Source organism: Ochlerotatus camptorhynchus, unplaced genomic scaffold (genome assembly GCF_037179485.1).
Source record: "Ochlerotatus camptorhynchus isolate MF236.1 unplaced genomic scaffold, CSIRO-AGI_Acam_v1.1 ptg000178l, whole genome shotgun sequence".
NCBI classification, from domain to species: Eukaryota; Metazoa; Arthropoda; class Insecta; order Diptera; family Culicidae; genus Ochlerotatus; species Ochlerotatus camptorhynchus.
Window position 1 is genome coordinate 2703046 of NW_027040668.1, and position 23940 is coordinate 2726985.

The 23940-nt window shown below is 38.6% G+C and overlaps 2 protein-coding genes across 3 annotated transcripts in view; one reads left to right on the top strand and one right to left on the bottom strand.

The window, feature by feature from the left end:
- dve (SATB1_N and homeodomain domain-containing protein dve) overlaps positions 1-19433 on the top strand; it is an 897131-nt gene extending 877698 nt beyond the window's left edge. For both annotated transcript variants that reach the window (XM_065222813.1, XM_065222812.1), the window contains one exon: positions 19424-19433. The gene's annotated coding sequence lies outside the window, so the exon portion shown is untranslated. The remainder of the gene's footprint in view (positions 1-19423) is intronic.
- wdp (windpipe) overlaps positions 1-23940 on the bottom strand; it is a 210625-nt gene that overhangs the window by 129130 nt on the left and 57555 nt on the right. The window lies entirely within an intron of this gene.

The window sequence follows — 23940 nt, forward strand, 5'->3', positions numbered from 1 at the left end:
ATCTCGTCAACATTCCCCCTGAGACAAGCATTCGAAAAATTCCCAAATCAACCAACTAATGCTCCCTGGTGATAGCTTGTCTAATCAATCCTAACCGGAACTAGAAGATATGGCAGTGACATAGCGGCAGGCCACCTTCAAGAAGAAATTCTTTGAATTCATCATAAATTTCAAGACAAGAGACATGCTGCGAACCACTTTTTCCTCCTTCCGAGAAAAGCCTCTGCTGCTGATAGTCTAACAACGAAACATAGAAGTCGAAGAAAACAAACAACAAAGAGCAAAACCCCGAAGATTTCCGCAGTGATTATTATTTATGCAGTACAGTGCGACTTGTTTCACCACTTGTATATGCATACATCATGTTGGCAGTCCAAAGTTGTCGGAAGAATGCACTCCGGTTTTTGCCACATATGTCGAGGGCTGCTTCTTGAGCTAGTATTGGCAGAAGAAGTGTCTAGAGAAGCGAATACCCTCCAACTACCTATCTGTTGCACCACACAAACGACCGACCGCCGGGCGAATGACACATGTTGCATGTCCCGTACACATACGTATGGTGTGCGATGTGAAGGAGCATAAAATTATCAACGCATTTTTTTTTCCCTTTTCTTTTCGTTCTGAACGATATGAGACGCATGGATTACAACCAGTACTGTAGCACATCCTACTGGTTGTTGACTGCCCCTATCGGACGCCTTGCTATAGTCAAAACGACTTGAGCAATCCACAATACCATGCTTGCGGGCTTAGCTCGGTACGGAACGGTAAAGTGCCAGGATGGTTATGTTCTCACATTAGCACCACACACGAAAGAGCGCTGTGATGTCGTTTGGGAAAGGAAGGTAACCGGATCTTAGGAATTGTAAATTTATGGGAATTTTCTTACATTTTCATGTTACGGGCGTCGATGATGAGTGAAATAGTTCATACCTGGAATGGAAATGAGATAAAAACATTATTTGTAATGAAAAATGCTTTGCCTGATGGGAATTAGTTTATTGTACATAGATAAAAAAATATTAAATGAATTTCAACTACCAACTAGAGCAGGTGTTTAAATATAAAATTAAACGTTTAACTATCTGAAATACAATTGATTAACTCTGAAATTTACACTATCATTTAAATTTATAGCATTGTTTGATGATAATTACATCAATTGCTATTGAATTTTTGACATCCATGTAAAAACACACATGCAAGTAAAATTCAATGCAAATGCATGTGTTTTTTTAAATACTTTCATGGAAAAAATGTTTTTTTTTGCTGTATGTTTCATCAGAAATACATTTATGTGTAAAATGTAAATTTAACACAATTTTGCTGTTTTGAATGTGTCCAATTGTTTTGGGTAAGATGGTAAACACACTAGCAGGCACGCAGCCATGGGGGGCTATGGGGCTGAAGCCCCCCCCCCCCAAATTATTATAATCATGTGAAAAAAAATCTGACCCAAGATAATAGATATCTGTTACCTGTACTGTACAGCTTATAGATATCCATTACCTGGGTAAAGTTTTTTTATTTTTCATATTATATTAAAATAATTTATGGACGAGGCTCAGGCCTATAGCCCCCTCTAAAATGAGACTCGGGCTGTACCTATATAGTGTGCATGAACAATTTATGTTTGCAGCGATTCTGTTAAAGATCATGGGACCATCGAGTTTTTATGAAAGATCAGCCTCGTTTCACTTCCGTAGGAACTAGGGAGTAGACCCAATTTGTAGCCTTCTAAACACAATCCGCACTGTACCCCTCTTTTTCAAGCAGGATTTCATACAAAATAGAATGTTTCTACAACAAATGACTTCTTAATTTATTTATCTTTCCATATGTACCATTGGATTTAATAAAGAGTCACACATTGTTTCTTTTTAGATTTTAACTCTTTAATTGTTCAAAATTCAAAATAAATTACTTTTCGTTTTAACCCAGGTGCTCAAGCCACCTAGTAACTTATCTGCTGTAATTTTCATGATATAAATCTAAGTGATTTTACATTGTTCCTGCCTTAGAAATTCAGTATTTTAAACAGGTCTTCTAAACCTGCATGTCAGTATAACAATTCACATCAAAACTAAAAACTAAAACTATATCTTATCTATGTATAAAGCTAATTAATCGGTGCAATTGAAGATTGCAACGATTTTTCCCTAAAATTATTAATTATTTTGTTGGACATTTCTAGATAGAGCTGGAATTAGGGCATAACAGCTTTTGTAAACAATGGCTTCTCTCGATGTTTTTTCGAAATTTGATTTTTCTGGCAAATCAACATTAACACCGAATAGGGGAAGACTTCCACTACCCGATGGATAAGTTGATTTGTGTAGGGGTGCCTTGAGTTGCTAGAAATCGACGAGAGAATTCATTGTTTACAAAAGCTATTACGCCCTAATTCCATCTCTATCTAGATTTGTTCTTAAGTCTCAACATTCAAAATTCTATGAGAATTTTGGCAGGCAATTTCAAAATCATCTTGAGAACTTTGTTCTTAATCCTTTGAAGTTCTTTTTTCCTGGTAGTGCAAGATCTAGACCATATTGGCACAGTATAAAGCAGGACCGGTCTAAAAACTTTTTTAAATATTAGAAGTTTATTCTTCAGGCAAAGTATGCATTTTCTGTTTATAAAAGGATACAAACATCTTATATATTTATTACATTAATGTGATCTTTCAACACAACCACTTTCAATAGGATTACAATCTAAATATGTGGACCTTATATCGGTTCTTAATCATGCGAACAGTATAATACAGGTTTTTAAGGAGAGACGAGCTGACGCTCAAGCAAAATTTGCTGAAATTTTTAATGCAATTTCAAAGCTGCATATGTCTGTTTTCGAATGCGCAGTTACGACTACATCCACGTGCATCCAAGCAAACAATACGTGCAAATCAATCAGTAGAAACACCAGAGGAATACTATCGAAGAGCAGTTTTCATTCCATGGCTCGATGCATTGATCCAAAAAATGATGGGACGTTTCACAAAAAATGATGACATCCTTCCGGTGTTCCAAATGTTTTTGCCTGGTTTTACAGATATTGGAGAGTCATCCCAACTTGACAAACTTAACTGTTATCTCTGTGATTTCACCAGCGTGGTTGCCAGAGTTGCAACCTATCATAGTCACGATCGCCAAACAGTTGATGATAGTAACGCATTGTACATTCCTATCAATGTGCTCGTCGAAGCTGACCATCCATCAAGTTGACGAAAAAAGTAAAAAGCAACTGGTGAATGTCGTCTTCTGTTGTGATCCATCACCGATCTGGTCATTCCCGACAATCACGACACTCATCTGTACTCGTTTTGAAGCAGTTGCTGCTTTGCTTGCTTATTTGAGTGTGTTGGTGAGTGAGCTCAACAGCTTCCGTTTCATGTTGCCTGCTTTGTTTGTAACTCACACAGTCGCACCTGCCGAGACGAACTTGGAATGCGTAGGCATTGTTTTCATTTTCTTCTGTCGCTTCGCTTTTTCTCATCATCGTACTGCAGAATTCTTCACTGTTTTCGTTGTGTTTTTCATGATCAGCAGCGAGTGTAACGTTTTGCTTGTGAGCAGCGACCATTACTGGTGATTGTTGTTTGCCATAGCTCTAACTCTCAGAGCGTGACAAAACGATCTGTCAGCGATAGTCGGTTGATGCGAAGACGAGTGTCACGTGAGTGTCATGATATTTTGCATCACTGGCTGGTTGCAGGTAAAGGTGGAATACGAGCTCTGGTGCCGGACATCCATAAATATTAACAAGAATTTTGAGGCATTTGGGCTGCTTGATAAATGTGACTCGACGTATTTTCCAACAATCAATGTTTTGTTGAAGATTTTGTTGACACTACCGGTCACTACAGCCAGTGTGGAAAGATCTTTCTCCACACTGAAACGAATTAAAACTAATGGGAAACCAGCGACTTTCGGGCTTGGCTATAATATCAATTAAATGCTTAGAGTAAAACTAGAAGATTACTTTTGTAATAACCAGGTATAATGTCCAGGATATGGCTTTACGGTGTGTTTAATTTGTTGCTCAGATTTTTGGACAGCAGTCTGGAGATCGGCAACTGATTCAAATGAAGTAAAAGAATACATTTCTCATTCACTATTTATTACCTCTTTCAGGCAGCACCCTGATCGGAAGTCAAATTCAAACTTAATCTAATTGCATTAAATATTTGCACTTATATAGCTTACTGGAACAATACAAAATATCACAGAATAACGATCAATTCAAAAACAAAACAAAAATACAGTGATGCTAAAACAAAAACTTAAAAACATACAGAATGATGAAGGCAACAATATTCGCTGTTCGTGTTTCGTATGGATCACATTGCTACCACTGCATCGAGGGATGTTTGTTATTTACCGCCTTCATAAATTTACATGAATTAGGATCCGGTGCCGGTGATTTTACGATTAAACACCATTAAAATCTTAAAATAATTATGTTTTAAAAAATATGTAACAAATTTTTGCCTTTCTTAACAGAATGCAAATCTTGATCATCATTACCAACAGAAAACAATTAAAACTACAAATATTTTCTTGAATTTCATACATTTGTTTAACTTTTCTCATAACTGCGTATTAAAGAGTTTGAAAAAAATATTATTTTACATTCTGATGGTTCATTAAAAATTCCGATCAAGGATTAAAACGAATAAAAAAAAAAAAAAATGACGACACATGATTTTGAACGATTTTGGTTAAGGTAAAAAAAACAGTGTATCAATCGATGTTCAGTTAGGCGCACATTTTATAAATCATTGAAGTTTTTATGTCATAAAATTAGCTCCCCCCGAAACCAAATGCTGGCTACGGGCCTGCACATTAGTTACATATACAATACTTTTTAATCGAAATGGTGATACAAGATTGGTGATACAAAAATGACGCTAACAAACATGTCTGGTACCTCTATATTTGCATTTATATTAACATTCGAAACCCCTTCTTTTTTACATATTCTGCACAAAAGATACTTTCTGCCCCACCCCATGCATAAAAATCGACGGGAAATTCTGTGAGGGGTGAGTTATTTTGTGGGCAGAATGTGTAAAAAAGGAGGGACTTCGAATGTTAATCTAAATGCATGTATATAGGTACCAGACATGTTTTGCACTGCAGTGTCCTCTGTGAAAAATTAACGAAAAACAGATTGTGTGTAGTTTCCGATAGATGTCACCGCAAACAACAGCAGTGACATCTGATGGAACATGAATGCAGAAGCTTGACAAAATAATTAATTATCACCGATTGCCTGCGAAAAGTGTTTTCCCTAACACAGATTTCAAAGTTGAATCCCATCCGGTCTCACCAAACGGTGTTTATTCAATCACCGCGAGATGAGTGGTGGTGTTCTCCAGTACTCTACGAAAGGCTCCCCGCAGCTGTTGAAGCAGCTAGCTATCAAGGCTACCTTCAACCGCTGATCGGATTCAGTTCCAATCATCGTGTGTGGTGGAGTCCGGACGTTGGCATCAGCAGCAGCAGCAGTGCTTTCGGTGCGTGGCGTTGAACATTGTTCTCCAGTACACAACGAAAGGCTGCCTGAAAGCAGCGAGTCCACATGATCATCCATAGAAAGAGTAAGAAGCCGCACCGCTATTGATCGGAATCAGTAGCTCTTCGTGAGTCGCTGTGGGCCATCTATGCCAAGCGCGTCACCCTCATTCCAAACAGCATACAGCTCACCAGCATCATCTGTGTTTAACACCCTAACATCTCAACATTACTCACCCATCACGACAAAATGGTTCTTTTCAGGACCACCATGAATTTGTAAAATAGTATTTTTGGACATTTGTCAAGGTCATCAATCGGACGTCTGTTCCCATATCAAGATAGAGCTGGAATTAGACCTTAACCGCTTTTGTAAACAATTACTTCTTTCGATGATGTCTTAAAAGTAAAGGCTCGGCCACGCAAATCAACAACACCATCAGGTAGGGTAAGACTTCCCCTACACAACGGTAATGTTGGTTTGCGTGGGCGTGTCTTGAATTCCTAAAAATCATCGAGAGAAGTCATTGTTTACAAAAGCTGTTACGCCTAATTCCAGCTCAATCTAGATATGCTAAAATCTAACATACCTTGTACTTTAAGGCAACATTGGGGGTGCAATTTCAAAAACCAAAGTCGGTCGTGGCATGAAAGTGGTTTGATTTCGATCCAGAGATGATGGATTTTAATTCTTAATACGCATATCGATGGTAAATTTTTCTTCGAATCTGTTAAAATTAAAACTATAATTTTTCAAAATGTGAGTATTGAAAATTGCACGAATGTGCAACTGTCACCGCGTGATGAGTGGTAGTGTTCTCCGGTACACAATGAAAGGCTGCCTGCAAGCAGCGAGCTGCTACCCACATGAGCATCCATAGAAGGAGGAAGCAGACGCACCGCTATTGATTGGAATCAGTAGCTCATCAAATTCCTATTCCTACACAAAACACATGCTCCTGCTGCAGTTAAAAGATCAGATTTATTATATAAGACCACGTAGTCCTACTTCATCATTGCGTACAACCTCTTAGGGTTGTCCCTTATAGTTTTTTGATACGGGATAACGGGTCCATGTTTCGATAAAGTTGCAGAGCAGTTGGTTTTATGAACATTTGCTGAAGACACAAGGTTTCTACATCTTAACTCTAAACAGATATAATTGATTTTCTTTTAAGACTACCTTAATATTGGTTTTCTGAGTCAAGTTCGTTTTTTTTCTAAATTTTACCAATTCATCATGTCCCAAGACATTTTTGACATCATTGAAATACACTACTTTGCTGAACACAACAATGCTTTTTATTGACATCAACGTGATATACAGCCTATCGAGTGTATGTTGTAACATCATACTAAACGGCCTGAAAAGAGGTTGGGCCTTGGCGGGGTCTGGCGTTACTGGCATTAAGATCTACCACCGAAGCCTGGTTCGAACTACTTCAAACTAGGGGAACAGAATTGTTTTGTAATCAAAGGAACACATCTTAGTCATTTTTACTTTGTAAATATGCCTTGTTGATAGTAAAAAGACTCGGCTTTTCCACCGAGGATGATCTTCAAACAAGGAAAAAAAGAGTTAGGTAGTTATTTATCATCTACGTGATTCCTAATCTTTTATTCGCTGTTCTCTAGTTTGAAGTGGTTAAGACTATGATTCTGATGCATGGTAATTATCGGTGTCATTGCTTGATTGTGTTGCTAAGGAATCCGTTTTGACTGCAAGGAGGGCGCGCCTTTGGAGTGTGTTCCAACACTACAAAGGGTATAAAGAGCGGGACCTTACAATTAAAGTCGGATCCTTGCGATAAAGGCAAGAATGACAACTGTACCAAACCGATTACTTCTTCATTTCACAATAGTGATGGAGTAATACGACATGCACTAAACAAAGGACACGGAGTATACCACAATAGATCAAATAACTGGTCGCAGTGGATTTATGTCCCGAACAGAGGAAAAAAAAATACTAGCTTAATCTTTATTTAGGTGTGTATTTCAGAAGAGCCGTCGCCGGTGGTGTAGTGGTAAGCGTGACTGCTTTTCTCACCCCAATGGGTTTGGGTTCGATCCCAGCCGAGGTCGGTGGGATTTTTCTGAGGCATAAACATCTCTGGTCACGTCTTCCTTCGGAAGGGAAGTAAAGCCGTTGGTCCCGGCCCATGTGTGTTGAATGGGTGCGATATCCTACGCAAGTGTGGAAGCTGCCTTCCTGCACATTCGATTGCTTTCAATGGATGGCAACCGATGTCCGTCGGTGATTGGCACTAGATTGTGGAACAGAGACCGACGTTAAATAAAGGAAAGAAGAAAAAGTATTTCAGAAGATGCGGAATATAATTTGAGCAACTTTTTCCAAGACACCTAGTCTCTAAACTGTCAAAATAAGTGTGTTTGATCGCCTTAATGGAGATTTGTGTCACTGTGAGGCGCAAAGAATGTTGTCATAATTGACATCGCCGCTGTCGTACACTGATCCATAGCCTAGAAGAAACCCACTAAAAGAATTTGAGGAGATTGGTGGAGGTTCTGAAAATTGTTCCTGTTGTACTCTCAGCAAGCGGAAGCTTGAGGAGCTGTTGGAATCAGGCGCTGAAGCGGGAGAAGGAATTGCCGACTATTCAGAAGTCGGTGATACTCAACACCTGCGCCATCGTCCGGAACAGAAAAGTGAATTGTGTTTTAAATGTAAGTAATTGTTAGCGTTATAATAAAAAACACGCCCACACATATTTGCTTTCGTTTGGTAAATTTAATAATCATTCCAGCACAGCTTTAAATAAACTAAATTGAATTAATCTTACGAAACACCATCTATATGCAATGTGTCGTAAAATAACCATCATCTCGCTGTGCTGAACTCATGTGAATTTCACCAGCTGTATTTGAGCAAATGAATCCTTTATTTGAGAAACCGCCTAAGTCACATTTTCATCGAAAACGAACTTTTAGCACCTCTCCTACCATTGGTCTTTTTTCGTACTTGGTTTTCTGAAAGATTCTGTATAGAAAAAAGCAAAAGTATGTTCCCGTACTTGCTCCTCCATATTATTTACTAAGAGTTACTTACAGCAAAAGCAAAAAATCAAATACGGGAACAGACATAATTATCAGAAATAAAAAATTGACTTTAATAATATTCAAAAAATTAATTTGTAGCGCAAACAAATGTAACCTGCTGTTTTCCAGCATTTGTATCAAATGGACTTATGTGGTTCATCAAATAAACGATTCAAATGTTTCCGATTCGCTTTTGGCTCGAGAAGGCACCCAACACGACGACGATGAAGGAACCACTTCTCGCTTGTAATGAACGAGTGATTCACCAGAAGTCGGCACTTGACACCCGCCAAGAGCCCCCACCGCACATAGGTACCATTCCATCAAGTATATCGAGGACTTGATGATGTTGTTGCTGTTGACATTGTGACAGCTTCATCGATCTTTTGACGCGTTTGGTTAGGAATTCGGAAAAACAAACTGACGCTGTTTTCGAGCAAATGCATTCAAGTGACTTCAAATATTGATAGAATAACCTATTCCGTTGTTTGCTTATATAGCAGCCTGCATGGGCGTAGCTCTATTGACTTGAATCTTGCAACATTGCGGTTGAGGGCTTACGGAACTCATCTGGATCAAAGCTCGGATAATCTGTGTTAGGGAAGGCTTGCTGAAGCATATCGTTTAATTAAAACTAGACTCGGTGCAACATTATGGCTGGTGATTAAACCTCAATCGAGACACATTACTTGACACCGTTCGCTCAATGTATTTAATCAACATTCCCTATCTCCAGACCGCAGACCGTGTGGAATGGGTCTCCACCGTTTCTCATGATTATCGGTCTAATAATGCAGTTAAATGAGATTCCTCGACTAGGCCGACTCGCTTTGTTTAACAACGCGGTGGTGAGAACCGTTCTCACATTAAAATCCCTTTGGAGTCTTTAGAATCGAACGACGGCGTCAAGTGGCGCGAAGGCGGACATCTTACAACGTTTCACCATACAACATCCATAGCTTTGATTAATATGGGGATTATGGCGAGAACGCTCTTAATGCCCAACTGGAAGGAAACAACAAACAAACCGGTCGAATCCGATCTCGAAAACGCATTAAACAGCATAATCCAATCGAAGTGAGTAATTTTCGGATTCATTAATGGTTCAGTGGCACCGAAACAATCCGCTGTGCGTTTTCTGTGGGGTTTTGATCGACGGCGACGACGACGGGGAATACGCGGGGTGATATAGCTGATAAAGTTTGTTTCAAGCTGTGCTAGCACAAAAGTGACAAACGGCGGCTTTGTTAGAATGAGTGGCCGGCATCAGTGCGAAGGAATGAAATGTATTTTAAGTTAATAAAAGAGTGTGGCTGTTTGTACCGATTAGAGAGCTATGACAAATTTCTCTACCCGTTGAGAGCATCATCGTCTCACTGCACGAGTGGAATGCATTTCGGTTTTGATTCGATGGAATGCAGTGGATAAAATCAATTCGTTTGGAGGTTCGGAACGTGCGATAACACTGGAGCTAATTTGAATAATCGATGAATTGTTATCGGTGATTTTATTTTCGATGGATAGTGTACGGGGACAATGCATGATCAGTTCTGCAGGAATGTGATAACGGTTAAAAAGCGCGTTGATTGGGTATTCGATTAATACCAGGAGATCTTGCGTCTTGAGTTCACCCAGAAAACTTTTGTATGCATAAGTCACAGTCAGTGTTGGCAAAATCAGAAATAAATTGATATTTTCCGCTTTCATGCGCTCGCAATATCACGTGTGATATTGGAACAAAATATCATGCTTGATATTGATTTTACAAGCTCCTTTGATATTGCGAGACTAGTCACAACGTGCAAAAATCAAGCTGAGAGTTGACTCGACACAAAAATGATGCCATTGCACATCGTTTTCTTAGAAAAAGAAAGTATAGTTTGCTATCTCTTTTTAATCTTCATCGATGGCAGACGCGAGGGACTGCTGCAAGCCGTTATGAAAGTTTCAGTTGCATTCGAGTGTAAAGCAAAAATCATGAAACTCAATCTCACCACAGTTTGGTGAGATTTGCAGTTGGTGACTTTTGTTCGCTTGATATTCCGAACTGCGATATCAGTACAAAATAACAGTTAATACCAAGATTGTCAATCGACAACCGTTGATAACGTCTGCGTTAACGTCTGCAATGCATTTCACCATTGCATGACGTTAAGGCTGACGTTATCAACGGTTATCCTTTAGCAGCCCTGGTTGGTTGGTTGGTTGGTTGGTTATATTAAGTAAGGAGATTTTCAGGCAGTCGCAATCCAGTCTGCTAATGAGAATATAGTCTTAAAACATGTTTTATTCATGAAAGAGGCACCAAAATAATGACAAGAAACTCAATAAAACTGCGGTGGTTCTCGTGAAATATCTGGTTGACCTTGAAGAAAATATGACATTTTCTTGCTGAACCAAGAACATCTTAAATATACGAAAATCTTTCGTAAAAGATGCGCTTGGAATTCATGAAACTTTTTAGATATGTATCGTTTTTAAGGACATTGACTCAGTCGATTATTATCTAGTAGTTCATTTGAGCTGAACTCCAGTGTGGTTTGGAGCTCAAAGAACATCTCATATACATAGAAATTGTTTGTAGTTAATGTGAATTGACTCCAGAAAACTGTTTGGGTGTGTTTCGTTGATATTGACATTGTATCGGTCCAGGACGAGTTGGAGTGCCTAGAACATCTTATATTCATGGAAATGCATCATAAACTATGCGTATAGACTCCATAAATCAGCTTGGATATGTTTCGCTGCTAAAAACATTGACTCAGATATGTTTAAAGTCTTCAATGGAATGATCTGAAATCCGCGATGATTAGAAAAATGTTGAACATCTTATAGGGTAGGCGCCGGTGATGTAGTGGTAAGCGTGATTACCTCTCACCCTAGCAGGCCTGGGTTTAATCAAAGTCGGCGCCGCCGGGATGTTCTGAGGCATAACATCTCTGATCGGAAGGGAAGTAAAGCCGTTGGTCCCCAGTTCATGAGTTGATGGGTCGATAGGTAGGGTCCAGGTGTGGGAGCTGCCTTCCTGGCGTCGCTCAGAACGGAAAACAAAACAAGAAAAAAAAATTTCATAGGGTAAGTGAGCTCCAGTTTCCAAGAGTTTCCAAATTTGAAAAAAGCATGGTTTCAATTGCGTAAATGTATGACAAAATCTATGTTCAAACATTGTATCGCAATAAATTTGGTCAAGATTGATACAATTTTAAATTTATGGTAGGGACAATTAGAGAACCCCTTTGGCCAACATCTGGCTCACTTACTCTACACACTTAGAAAAAATAATGTTTTTTATGTGCTTTGAGACTGACGCATACGAGTGTCAATTTTGACATTATATTGAGTCAAAACAGACGCTGAAATCAGCTCAATCAAACGTCCTTTTCGTCGAGTAACGAACTTCTCACTGTCACAGCACTTACTTTTACATAACTTGTTTGTTTACGTATCATCCTTTATGTCAACAGACTAAAGTGGTAATACCACTCTCACTGGTAGTTCAGGATTTAGTCTGTTATTTGAAATTAGCATCTTCAACTATGTAAATCGTTGACTTCACGCAGAAGTAATACTAAACATATAGTCAAAGTACATAACTCTGGATGGGAGCATATCATCAATTACTGTCATTGGTACAGTAGCAGCACCTACCCTACCCGTGTCCCCTCGAGATCGTCAACAACTGTTTCAAACACATCGTTGGTACTTGAGCGGTCGGTTTTCATCTCTTTTTGCCAGTGGTTGCGGGGGGGGGCACCCCTCACCATTCCTCTCCAAACGGGGAGTTTGGTAAAGAGAGATGAAAAAACCGATTTGTACCTTCCTTAAAAGTTGTCCTAGCTCGCTATTCTACTTTCCATATGCAATTTTCACACTGCCGTACTCTAACGTAACTATCAACTCTAGACTTTCATCTCCTCCACCTATCGTATAAAAAAATTACCACTTTAGTATGTTATTTGAAATTAGCGGCGTCAACTATACAAAATCTAGTTGTTTTTTTTTTTTTTTTTTTTTTCAGTGCCCAGGTGTTTTTAGCAATCTAACGAAGACCTGTTTAACTCAAGAAAAAAAGGAGATGATCAACCCGATTAGCGCCTTCCTCAAAATTGGCCTTCGCTGACTTTCTACTCTCTATATACAATTTTCACACTGCCGTACTCTAACGGAATTATCAACTCTATGCTTTCATCTCCAGTGTTCACTCAGCTGACAACATAAGCAGACCACCCTCAATATGTGTCACGCGATAGTCTGTTTACTCGGCAGCAACCATTTTGTGGTCCGCCTCATTGTTCTTCATCAGCAGTTCTTTCAGTCGATGCGTCGTCGACTTTGGAAAGCAACCGTTTTATGATGAATGTGTGAGTGCTGACCACGTTTTGCGTCCATAGCTGCAATAGAAGCGCTCTGCTCCCCGTTGGCAAAAATGCCACACAATGAAACCACTGGAAGTGGCTCCCATTCTTGAGGATGAGGCTTATTGGATAGCGGAAAATAAAATGTTTATAGTGTTGTACCTTTTGGCTATAGTTATAAGATGTATTGTATAGTGAACAAGAATCCTCGGCTCTGTAAAATTAATTCGGTTGAGCCTTATCAAATAAATAAATTAATAAACAAACTTTCATCTCTTCATCTATCATGTAAAATAACCACTTTAAGTCTGATATTTGGCGTTAACCATCTCGAACTATCTACTTCATTAGTTTTTGTTTTCTAATTTTGAAGTAAGCGATCGAATTTGGCTTAGGATACGAAATAAAAAAATACGTATTCTGAACCTAAAGTGTCTCTAGAATCGTACTAATAGGCTGATAAATACCTGATATGTGTCAATTTCTCCTTATCTGGATGTTCTTTTTCAATACGAGAAATGAAAAATTGACTGAAATAGTTTAGCAAACTTTGAAGAAGTGCACTGTTTTACGTAGAAATTCGAAGAAATGTGTAAAACTTCATAGAAATACTGCAAATTTTGAAAAAAATCAGGGAACTTCGAAGATGTTCTGAAAACTTTGTAAAAGCAACCTTCGTAGAAGCATTGGGCACTTCTTAGATGACTATAAAATACCGTAGAAGTTCAGCATACTTCTGAGAACAGCTCTTCAAAAACTATCATTGAAATTCCTGACAGCTTTGAGAAGTTCGTTTCGACCGGATGTTCAGAAAAATTCGTAGAAAAGCTTCAGGATCTTCCCGGAAGTTTGGAGAAGTTTATGCATATTCTAAAATTTTGTTCGCATAAAGAGAGGTTGAAAAAATAATTACTATGTAATTGAAAAGAGGTTCAGGGAACATTGTATGAGTTGTAGGAAATTCATATAAGTTCAGTCATCTTCGTATATCTTCAGTTAGGCATGGATAATCTAACAAGTACAAGGAACTTCACAGAAGTTAGTGAAACTTCCCTGGAGCTCAGTTCTAGCAATATTTTTGGTTTTATCAGAGTTCTGTAGACCAGGATTTAGACTTGAATAATAAATTAAAACCTCGATAAAACTTGCTATGTTGATTGGGATGGAACTACGGTTTAGCTCAACGGATAGAAAAGAAGCTCAGGGAGATTTTTTGAGCCCATGGAACTGAATATATTTTGATTTATCCAGTTCGTTTATTTGGTACGCTCAATCGCGTTAGCTTTACGGAGCCGATAATTTATTGTTCACTGTTTGTAACAAAATTCACTTAATTCTATGTCTAGTAGGAGTAGGGCCGAATACTCGTGGCTTATTCGAGGTTATAAGGGTACATTGCTGAAGAATACGATCAGAGGAAGAGCTTAGGGGTGGGTTTCATTGTCTCGATTGGAGTTCAACCGGTTATGGTGGGTGACCAGTGGACGACGATAAGACTCATCGAGACGGTGGGACAATACAAAAAAAAAAACTTATAAAGAGAGCTAAAAGACACACGTATTAAATTCTTATTCTAGACATTTGCAGAAACACATAAACCGACTGCATAAAGCAGATATCGTGAGTTCCCAACACGTCTCTGATAGGAACATAGGGTTGTCTTTCTTGGGCCTCGAGGGTATTCAAAAGTCGCTCTCTGGCGGCGTCATTATCCGTACATTGCCAAACTGCGTGATCGATGTCATCGTAACCGTTTCCACACCGACAGATGTTGCTGTCCACGAGGTTTATTCTATGGAGATGAGCATCTAGCGAGTAGTGGTTGGACATAAGTCTACACATCACGGTGCCTTCATACGCACCCACCTTTGCGAGAGAGTCCGCCTTCTCATTGCCTGGGATTGAGCAATGTGAGGGGACCCATACAAAAGTAATCATATATGATCTTTCGACCAGCACACTCATCTGCTCCCTTACCTTTGAAAAGGAATAAGATAAGTGCCTACCTTGTTTCATCGACCGAATAGCCTCGATCGAACTGCGACTATCCGGGAAGATAAAGTAATGGTCTGGAACTGAATCTAAACTCTAGAAACTTTCTGGAAGTACAAGAACCTTCGTAGAAGTTCAGGAAACTTTGTTGAATTTCAGAGAACTTCGTTTCTTTAATTTATGGGTTACCAATACCCAAGCAACATTGCAAGTTTTATTGAGGTTTTATAGCATTCTACAAGTCAAAAGCATGGTCTACAGAACCCTTATAAAACCAGAATTGTTACTTGGGTAGGATATCAATAAACTCCTCTGGATATTTTTCAAGACTTCAGGTTGATCATGTATTATTCTGCAGATCTGCATTTGTTCAAACATTCAAATGTCGTCTGTCAGATTTTCTTCATGAATAATTTAAAAGATCTTCAACTTTTCAATACATTTCAAAAAAGTCATTCGGATATTTGATCAAAACTTAAGGTTGATCGCGTATTATTCTAAAGATTTTAATCTGGAAGTATAAAGTATAAAATGAATAAAATGATCTCCAGATGTTCGAAGATTTCAAATTTTTTGGAATTGGAAGTTTTTTTTTCTGAAAATCTTAAACTGATCAGAATACAAATGACGTTTTCGGATATTGTCTCATGAAGATTTGAGGTTGATCAGGAAATATTCAAAGACCTCCAGCTATTCGAAGATTTTAGTAAAATTCTTTGGATATTTGTTCAAGACTTCAGGTTGATTAAGTAATATTTTCGACTTTATGAAGCTTATTTACGACTTTCTTAAAGCTGTTGATTTATGTGTTTAGTGTTTTGTGTTTTAGTCATCCTTTACGTTTAAGTTTTAAATTAGTTCAAAATGCTTTCCCTTGTCCTCCCTCCAAATGGTAAATAAATGTAATCCCTAATCTCGAGTAAACCGCGAGTAATCGGCCCCCGTTCTACTAACATTAGTTGTAAGAAAATGATATTCACACACAATTATGTAAAAATATTCGGCTCCGCAAAGCTAACGCATTTGAGCCTTGACAAATAAATGGATTATAAAAAAAAAAAAAAAATAAAAAAAAAGTAATATTATGAAGATCTTCAACTATTCAAAAACTCAGATGGCATCGCTCAGATAGTCTCAGATAGACGACAGGTTAATCGAAAAGTATTCAAACGGTTTCAAACTGATCGAGGACTTCAATTAAGTCATGAATATAAGATATTTTGTTTTATTCTCTCAAAATATAATTGATCAGCAAGTATTCAAAAGATCTCCAGATATTCGAAGATTTCAGTTTAGTCCTGTGGATACGTTGATCAAGTTTTATTTTGTTATTAAACGAATGTTGGTTACATTATAATAATATTTCAAGAAGGAAAAACCAATCACAAGCAATATTTTAAAACATCTTCAAAATTTTCAAAATGTCTGCTGGAAAAAAATATCTTCACTGAAATTCAAATGTCTTCAGAATAAAGACAAATCTTTAAATCTAGCGTTGCCCCGTGTTTATTCGTGCAGGCTTCATCATACTTAGACAAATAATCAATTCCACTTGAACCCATCACAAGTCTGTCGTGCGGAGGAAAGTGAGAGTGACCATAAAAATGAACTAATGAAACATGGAGAAAAACTTTACAACTCAAACTCAAATGATGATGCAATAAAAAAAGAAGCGAGAACGATCTTAACAACATCAACAAAAAACGACCGCTTGAAACAGTTCGAGCAAATATGGTAACAAGTGGCTTTCCTCAGAGTTGCTTACTGAAGCTGACCGACCGACGATGAGTTTAAGGAAGCCAAACAATAGCTTGCCATCCAGATCACGTGACCGTTTTCCTCTTCTTGGCCGTTTTCATCGTTCTGATTCTGGGTCAAAGTGAAAGGATGGTCATTTGCCATGCAACTTATTGCTTTCATTGCAGCAACAGCAACAACAAAAAACTGCACTTGAGTAAACCCTTTCCGAACTGTATAGTAGCTGTAACAATATGCTTTTTTTTTTGTTTTGAGTTTTTTCAATTCGCTCACTTCACCATGCCACTAGTCCAAGCCGAAAATACAAACTGCTGATAGCAAAATTAAACTGCTGCTGCTCCTACTTCTACAGCGGATGGAGTAGCTTTAGTTCTATGCTAGTAAATAATTGGCTTGGTCGGTTTGTTTTGGTTTGGAAACGATTCGATAAGCAGCTTGCTTGGGAAACGGTCAACGGCCTTGTTGGTTGCGGCTTGCGGCGGCCTGGTCTCCACTGGCGGGGAGTGATATCGGTCAGAGCGAACAAAAAAAAACTGCTAGCCTCTGTTTACACACAGTGAATTAATACTGAAGAGTTTACAAGTCCTGTTTTTTTATTCGAAAAAAGCTTGCTGCTGGATATCAACTTAATTGCTGTCGATGTCGAATTCGGGTTTTACGCACGTTAGAACATTGAACAGAATTACACTAACGAACGGAGGATCATTAAATGAGATTTATCACCCACAAATATCCCATATAAAGCAGAACGTGACAAATTTATGGCATTTAGACGCCCTAAAAATACTTCAAACTCCCTCGGAATGGTTATTATTTTCCAAAATTCGTCAACATGCTCGGTCCCCTCCCTAGATCCGTAAAAGGAAACTATAAACAACTGCGATCGCCGTGGTTCCATGCCGAATCAAGCTCGAAAGTGCCTGGTATAAATTTTTAAATTGTTCTTAATCGTATCGACACCGGAAAATGCAAATTTTGCAAACAACTGTCCAGTGGTCTCCTACCGACGACGAATAAATTGTAGATTCATCATTTTTATCGCGATTCGCAGCTGGCGACCTGTGCCGTGAAGACTCCTGCTGCCGTAGTAGAAGATGCAATGTCGCAAATCAGCTGCCATTTGACTAGGAGTCTAAGACAAGTTTTTATCATTCTGTAAATACCCATACGTATCTTGCAAGAAGAAGACGGGAGGATGACTAACTGTCAACACACTGTTTGCGACTAGCTATTTCGTCATATCGCCAATCGTGAACGACCGTGACATACTATTATGGCTTCTCTGTAGCTCTGGTAGCTTCGTAAACTTTACCGTCCGCGACAAAACTTGGATGTAACGTAGAACCGGACATTTTGTTGTTGTTAACTTCCCGCAATCAAGCAGACATGTTTGCGATGCTGAAGCACCATTGACGTTGATTGCGAAAGAAGACTCAAGCAACGTGCAGAAGGACAAAGGTTGCGCTTTCTGTTGAGGTTCACGAACTTTTCACTTTTTCAGTGTGGCGTCTTCAAAAACCAGGTAGGGTTGTGGGGTCAATATTCGGCCCACTCTTACTGAGCTTGAAGATCTCGGGATTTTTTTTTAATTTTAAGCATGCGAAGATTTGGTTTAAGAAACGATAGTTTTTTACTCCTTCAAAAGTTTGATTTTGAATAATGTAACCAAAATTCGTTTTATTCTAGAATTTGGTAGTTCGATAAAAATAATTCAAGAGAACAAAAACCAGTGTGTAATTAATTTCCACAAGGTATCAAAACCACTTTATAGGAAGGGTCCAGGTGTGGGAGCTGCTTCCCTGGCGTCGCTAGCATTGGTGCTCAGCACAGAATTCCAAATTGATGGAAAAACAAATCAAGGAAAAAAAAAAAGTAGAAAGTTGCTCAACTGATGGATGTTTTCTTGATTTTACCAAATGGATTTGACAACTTGTGTTTATTCTTGACCCTTCACTCTGACCTGAGAGCCTTATAAGCTCATATAATTAGTTGCAGATTAAGGTTTGAGAGTTGTCTAAATGAATCAAAGCTGTGAAGAGCTACGAGCTAGTGTTTACTCAGTCAAATGATTTCGATTTTACTAATGAGATAATTTGGAATTCGAGTAGGAAGATATTTAACTGAAGGATGTTTTGATGATTTTAGCAATTTAATTAAAGACTTGTTAAAACTTGTGTTTGCTATTGAATCTTCACTCTGAACTGAGAGGCTTCTAAGCTCATATAATTAGTTGCAGAATGAGGTTTGATAATTGTCACCAATCGTTCAGGCGTATTGTGAGTGCCACGAAGTGAGGGTACGATTCCCGCTCCAGCCGGTGGAACTTTACGCAACCCGGAAATTTCCCTACTGGTCTACTGGGTGTTGTGTGTTGTCCATTGTCTAGTGTTAAGTATTCAGTCTGTACAACCTCTGGTTGAAGACGGTGTCAATTGTCTTTTGAATGTATGAGGAGTTGGGAGATTGTGTTAGCTCAGTTGAATGATTTCGATTTTGCTAGCAAGGTAATTTTGTAATGCGAGAAGGAAGTTGCTCAACAGAAGGATCTTTATATGATTTTGTCAAAAGGATTTGACGACTAGTGTTTGTTCTTGAATCTTCACTCTGAACTGAGAGCCTTGTAATCGCATATAACTAGTTGCTGAGTAAGGGTTGATAATTGTCAAAATGAATCAATTCTATGAGAAAACTTTAACAATTTTAAAAAGGTTTGAATATCACAACAGAAAAGTTGAGGCTCAGTAGAAAAATGTTGATGACTTATTCGAAAGAATACGAGAACTCACTTCAAAAAAGTTCAGACTCAGTTTTGAATCTGCTTTGAAAAGTGTCACCTCAATTAGGAATTTCCTGAATCGTGTCTGATTTGGTTCTCACTTCAATTTTGAAAAGATTTGATTTGGCTCAGTGCTGTGGTTGTGGGTAGTCATGGGTAGTCGACGACTACTTAGCTCCAAACCGGAAAAAGTTAAAGAATAGGTAAAATATTGCATTCCAATCCAATGATTAGCGTCACTGATATACATGTTCAGGTGGAAATTGAAAAAAAAAAGCTGTAAATTTTAAATGACAAGTTCAGGGAAAAATTATCAAATTGTAAAATTTTAAATGGCTTACGCCCCTGACACACACATATTCAGGGAAAAATTGAAAACAATTTTCAGTTTGAAATGGCTGCGCCCCTGTTATGCATGTTTGAAATTATTAAAATCGTTCAATTTAAAGTGTTCCTGGTAGACAAGATTACAGAAAAATGGCTTGCACTCCTGGTTAATATGATCAGAAAAAAATGAAGAAAACGATTTTAGATTCAAGCGCCCTGGGAGACATGCTCAGGGGAAAAAAAACTTGAAATAAATTGCACCCCTGGTAAACCTTTTCAGGTTAAAATTGATAAAAATCTTTAAACTTGAAGTGGCTAGCACCCCTGATATACACGTTCAGGGAAAATTGAAGTGTGTTGTAAATGGCTTTTAAGTCTCGACAAAATCAATATACTGTTATCTTATTTTTTTTTGTCCAACGTTTTTGTCCGTTTGGGACCTCCTTCAGGGACTCATCTTCAGGGACCCAATAATTACATTACAGATAATTACGGACCGAAACGTTGGACTAAAAATAAAATAGCAGTATTTCGATTTTGTCAAGACTGAAAAGTCATTAAAAACACACGTCAATTTCCAAAAGAACCGTACTTAACAAAGGAAAAATTAAAAACAAATATTTTTTAGTTTAAATTGCTACCGCTCCTACAAGACAAATTCATGGAAAAAATTGAAATATGTTAAATATGAAATGGTTAGTGCATTTGATAAACATATTCAGGGAAAAAAACGATCAAAATCGTAAAATTTTAAGTCTCTAGCGCCCATGACCCATGTTGAAAAAAAAAAAAAAATAAATAAATTTGAAATGGCTTGCACCTCTCATAAACATGTTTCGGAAACAATTAATCGAAAATGGGTTGGTTGAAAATACTATCTTACATGAAGCTTTAATGTGATAATTTATTAGCTAGAAAAATTTCTGAAGAGGGTAGGTTGATAGTTCCGCTAGAGTACGGCAGTATGAAAATTGAATAGAAGTTGAAAATGAGCGAAATTCCATTAATATGATAGTACTAGTCAAACGCACACTTCTTTACCTAACTCATATATGAATGGATGAGGAGACTTGAAGTATTTATTCAAGTCTACAGGCATCGGCCATACGCTAGCGGAACTTACAACCTACCCTTTTCAGACCTTTCTCTAGGTAATATATTATCACACTAAAGTTTCATGTTAGATAGCATTTCCACCCAACTCTGAAAATCGTAAACTTCATGTATGTAGTAACTTAAAAACACTTTGAATGTAATCAAAAGTGGTAAATTTAGCACAGGCCACGCCCCTGATCGGGGAAAAAATATGTTAAATAGTACCACTGTACTGTTAAAAAGTTCATCCAATTGAAGTTAAACTCTAACGGTGTAAATCCTTATTGGTGGACAAAAGTTGCCACTACTTAGTAAACATTCTTTATTTCCATTTCGTCAAGCCAGTGTAGACTACATACAATGATTATTACAATGTTTACTTACATACTATGCATTAATTTTATTCTGTTTTAGCTTAGCCTTTATTTGCTGCTTAGACATAGTGATGTCAATAGGTCCGCAATGCAAATTATATAGGCGCAACATTCGATTGATTGGGCTATTTTTTGCATAGTTTGTTCTGTACGATTTTTCTGAAAATAAATTCCGTGTTCTAAGATATCGACAAGATGTGTAAAAGTTTAATTGTGCGAGAATTTCTGCCGAATCTATGCGCATTGAAATAATGTCGTTGATGAAGAAAAGCATTGCAAATTGGCGGCGCTCCTTAAGTGTTTGTATATTGATGAGCATGCAGCGCGCTTCATAAGATGGTAATGGAAATGCAGTCCAATTCAATTTACGTAAAGCATATAGATTCTATGCGTTCTTCGTGTATGGAAATGTATGGATTCCACCCTGCGTAGTAAAGAGGATGGAAGCAGAGTTCATCAAGGATAGCATCAGACGGCTATATAGCAAACTGGACATGAAGGTTTTGGAATGTTATTATCTACATCTCAAATTGGCCAAGGAGTATCCAAATAAATTCCAGGAGTTTCTGTCTAGGGCCAAGGTAGCAGAGGAGTGCGAATCGGATAGGAAGCGGAAGCTGCAGGATAGGAAGCTAAACAGACTACGACAGGAGTCTCAACGGAGACGGACGACACACCGAACGGGTGAGCAGATCCCATCAACCATCACCACGACGCCGAGGGTTCACTCCATTGATGGGTTGGTTGTCAACCGATCGACGACCGCATTCACGGAAGAACAATTGACACACCTCAACAAGGGGCTAGGATACGCGGTTACAACCAAGCCAGACGTGGAGCAGATCATCATTGACGTAGAAACAGCGATTACCAAGACGCTTCCAACAACATCACAGAATACGGTTAGGACTATCACATCTAACATAATCAAGGACGGACAGGAACAAAGTCGCGCCAACGAAAAAGAAATTCTGATTGTAAAGGAGCTGAAAAGTAGAGCAGTATACTATGTGAAAGCAGACAAGGGCAACGCGGTCGTTATCATGGACAAGGACGATTACGATAATCAGATGACAACGAAGATTAACAACGGACCGAATAGGCAGCTTCGAGTAGACCCCTTACAGAACATAGTGAAACGCGTGGAGAAAGCACTGAAGGAGTGCAAATCGATATTAGGAGATGGAGCAGGTCGTTTACGGGAACCCAATTCCATTCTACCCAGGATCAAAGGTCTCCCCAAAGTCCACAAACCAGGAAATGAAATGCGAGAGATCGTGTCTGCAGTTGGTTCCCCCACCCACAAACTAGCGAAGTGGCTAGTCAAAGAGTTCCAGAGTATGCCGAATCAGTTCCAGAGTAAAGCAGTTAGTAACACCCAGGAGTTCGCCCAGCAACTACAATCTTCAGGAGACATCAACGAGGACGAGATTATGGTATCTTTCGACGTCACAGCTCTTTTTCCCAGCGTACCGTCCAAGGAAGCGATCAACCATTTGGAGGACTGGCTATTAACACAACGAGAGGATGCAGCATGGAGAAACAAGGTTCGGACGTACCTTAAGCTGACCCGCCTTTGTATGGAAGAGAACTACTTCTCTTTCCGAGGTAACTTCTTCAAGCAGACGAAAGGAGCCCCAATGGGAAACCCCCTATCCCCCTTCTTGTGTGAACTTTTCATGGCCAACTTGGAGACAACCCTGAAGGAGAAAGGACTATTACCAAACCGTTGGTGGAGGTTTGTTTACGATATCTTCAGCGTAGTTAAACAAATTTTAGATGAGATCAACAGAATTCACAAGGATATCAAATTCACTCACGAGGTAGAAAAAGACGGGAAACTCGCATTTCTCGATCTTCTAGTCATCAGGGAATCGTCATCATCTTCTTCGCTTGAATACGAAATTTACAGGAAACCAACAAGCACCAAAAGAGTTATCCCCTATACTTCCAACCATTCGTTCCAGCAGAAAATGGCCGCCTTTCACCACATGATCCATCGAATGCAGACTCTTCCACTCAACGATACAGGAAAGGTTAAGGAATTACAGTACATCTTCGAAACAGCAAGACTCAACGGATACAAGGAGACCACAATCCAGGCAATCATCGATAAAAAAGCGAGAATTCTACAAAGGAGATTATTTACAACCCTCACCGCAGCACCTGAACCATTGAAACGAGTGTCCGTTCCATTTAATCACGATATTACTTGTAAGCTAAGACCACAGTTAAAACAATTCGGATTACATTTAGTTTTCACCAGTAGACATAACCAGTTGAAATCATTGTTTGGATCCACTAAAGACCCAGTTAATATTTTAGGTAAAGCAGGTGTATATAAAATAAGCTGTAATCATTGTTACAAAGTATATGTAGGACAAACCAAGAGAACTTTAGCAACTAGATTTAAAGAACATATAGCGGAGGTTAATAAGGCCAAAAAGCAAGAGGAAAAAGGCCAAACATATGATTTCAAATCAAAGGTTGCAGAACACATCTTCCCAGAGGACCACCAACTATCGACGGAGGACATCACGATTTTACGAACCGTATCCACACCATGGAAATTGGATGTTGCAGAAAGCCTCGAGATCAACAAACAACGTAATTCAACTTTACTCAACAGGGATCAAGAAAACGGACACACATGGCTTTTCAAGTTACTACCTAGGACACATCAACGA